We start from the raw sequence: 3,389 nt of genomic DNA on the forward strand, positions 1-3,389 counted from the left end.
TGGTGAGAATTGAAATGTAGGTATCAATTTGAAGAAGTGAGAATTGAAATTTATGTATCGATTCGAAGATGTGAGAATTGAAATGTAGGTATCAATTCGAAGATCCTGAGAATTGAAATGTAGGTGTCAATTCGAAGATGGCAAGAATTGAAATGTAAGTATCAATTCGAAGATGTGAGAATTAAAATGTAGGTACTAATTCGAAGATGTGATAATTGAAATGTAGGTATCAATTTGAAGGTGTGAGGATTGAAATGTAGGTATCAATTCAAAGATGTTAGAATTGAAATGTAAGTATCAATTCCCGGAGATGGGAGAATTGAAATGTAGGTATCAATTCCCGGAGTGAGTCAAAATTTAAGTATCGACCTCGAAATGTGAGAATTGAAATGTAAATATCAATTCAAAGATGTGATAATTGAAATGTAAGTATCAATTCAAAGATGGTGAGAATTGAAATTTAGGTATCAATTCAAAGATGTGAGAACTAAAATGTAAGTATCAATTCGAAGATGTGAGAATCAGGATTTAGGTACTGATTCAAAGATGTAGGGATTGAAATTTAAAAAGGGCTTGTGGTGTTGAATTTGCAGTAGTGTGTCATGTGCATGTGGAAAGTGTGTCATGTGGAAAGGTTGATTTTGTTGAAAAAGATTTGTAGAGCTTTGTGGAGTTTTGTGCAGAATGTGAAATTTTGCAGGGATGTGAAGAGAGTTGACGTAGATAACGATGGTTGTGTTGAGCGCACAAAGAGTAGGAAATTCCAAAAATGAAAGCTTTCACTCAACAGGTTCATTTCATCTTCTTGTTGTTTTTATCACATTTAATTATTCAAAATATGTTTTTAAAGTTTTAATTTTAATTGGTTGATTTTCAAAAGAAATTTATTTTATTATTTATTTGTTGGTGATTATTTTTCATTTATGTTTTATTTATTGTTGAAGATTTGTTGTTTTGTTCTTTGTTCATTGAAATTCTGAACCATCACATGGTCCGCAGCTTTCATCCATCACACAAAAAGGCAACTGAAAAAAGGCACCATTTGAGAGAAATTTCCATTAGTTTGCCCCAAAAAGGGATGCCATAAATCAGGCATAGGCTAACGCCCCAAAAGATATATCATGTAATCCATGTCGCAATACAGTGAGAATCATCTCATGCTATGAGTACATCATAGACTGAATATATCAGATACACGTCATGCTGTTAAAAGAAAAAAGTGAACCCTCTATGCTTGGTATATTGAGCTCCAGATCAAGCAGACCTTCCAAGTCATGCTCTAGGGTCATGCTCTAGGATAAGACTAGGATAAGAGTTCCCTTTGCATGCATTTAGAGGTACAACCTTCTCGTAGCTCGTATAGAAATAACTCCTCCAATTCTGGGTCCTGCTGGAATCCATACGGTATTTTACTGTCGTCCATTCTGCGGAAGGTTATAGACAACCTACGGTGTTGCACTCCTAGAATGCAGTGCTTGGAAACGTCTGCATTGTTGCCCTTGAGAACAAGTATTGAACCCACTGGAAGAGGAATCTCTACAGAACCTCTGAATTCACCAGGGCTCAGGGCTGACTATATCATACAGAACCTCTGAATTCACCAGGGCTGACTATATCACTTTCTTTTCCAAATAGAGTATTGCTTTTACTCATGAATGAGACGATGCAGAAACGCCTCACAAAATCATGATGGTCAATGTTAATAATGCAACTGTTGGGATTACAAGTAGTGGGTAGAATATTCCACTTGACCATTCTCTTGATCATCAATTTTATCATTGGTGGTAACGAGTCCACTTGGTCATATCTGAGGATCCCAGGCGGATTCCCCTGTCTGTCGTTCGTAAAATTGTAGCAACAACCGCATTGGATGGTGATTCTTCCCTTTCCCCTTATCCATTCCTTCGGCTCGGAATATGTTCTCTCCATGAGAAGGCCCGCTCGACCTCTATCTCTATCGAAGATGCACTCTAGAATGCTTCTTTCATTAGTCTAAGAGAAAACCTTGGCATATAGATCCAGACCTTCCATAATATTGATGAACTTTCCCTGAACCCCTTCATAGAACTCGAATTCTCTTTTATTTACTCTGCTTCTCTTATAATATTCTACCTTACCAGGAGCTGGCAGCTGCCATGGACGTTCCTTCCTTCGGGCCTCGGTGGGGACCCAAACTGGTGTAGGTCAATCCAGAATATGAGATTCAGCCTCTAGTGGGATGTGTGACCCTGGGCTCCATGTTGCATGCTGATCCATCCCCAGTTGGACATATGATTCATTTGTCGTGAAGTCTAGAGTCTGAGGCTCATTGGTGCTTGAAGTGTATTCTTCTAATGTACTGAAATGTTGTAGATGTAGAACGTTACAATCCGAGCATTCTACAAATGCGCCCGTGACAGATGTCCCAGCTGGTAGCTCAACGTTGCATGTTGGGCAACCCTTGCATAAGATATCTGAAACTGGGAGCACATCTGATTCTTGACTCTTCATCTGTAGTGGGCAGGCTGACAGAAGTTTCTCTCAGATCTGGGTCGTAAATATGTCCCTCAGGAATGGGGTAAGAAAACTGCTGACGTCTCTCTGGCGTTTGCATTCCTATCGCAGAAAGGCTCTCTGTTTCTTTCGACTGACATTTCTGCATTGCGTCCTACGGAGTGGAGTATTTGGTAATCGTTCATTACGGGCGGCTATCAGGTCCCTTACTGGAGTAGCCACTATGGAGGGCAGACTGCTGGGCCCCTCCATCGGATCTTGTTCCGCTATCACGTTTTTACCTTTACGTGACACATTGTCTTGAGTGGTCACCCTCAACAGTGAAGGAAGTCCCTATACGTCCATTAGAGGACCCTCGTAGTCAACATCAACCTGGTTGAAATGCATGTTAAAATCTATGACACCTCCTTGTGCCGCCATCTCTTCATTCAGTGCGAGGTTCCCGTCGTCTTAGAAGGTAAAGATCAGCGTCTGTCCTGACATTTTTCTGCAGACGATAGAAACAAAAATGTTAGTGGCCTGAAGTTTGGCGTGAACAGGAAAAAAAACATAGTATTTATCAAAGTAAATTTTATTTTATTTTTGTGAAGAGGATTATTCATTTTATGTGTGAGTTTCGTTTAATTTAGTAGGGTATTTAAATTCAAAATAAATTCAAAAGTAGAGAAGAGAACATGTAAAGTTCAAAAATCTTCTCAAAATCTTCGTTATAATGAGGTTAATTATAAAATTTGGACCCGGTCATAGACATTTGTCCACATAGATAACCTTACAATAATCAAAGTTTTAAAGTTTTCAAAGCAAGCAGAGGCAAGCGGCATTAAGCATCATCATGTTGCGTAATAGGTTTTCAGGTATTGTCTGTTTATCGGTAACATGGGTCTTTCACCCCAGAA

Source organism: Phalaenopsis equestris, unplaced genomic scaffold (genome assembly GCF_001263595.1).
Source record: "Phalaenopsis equestris unplaced genomic scaffold, ASM126359v1 Scaffold000970, whole genome shotgun sequence".
Taxonomy (NCBI): Eukaryota; Viridiplantae; Streptophyta; class Magnoliopsida; order Asparagales; family Orchidaceae; genus Phalaenopsis; species Phalaenopsis equestris.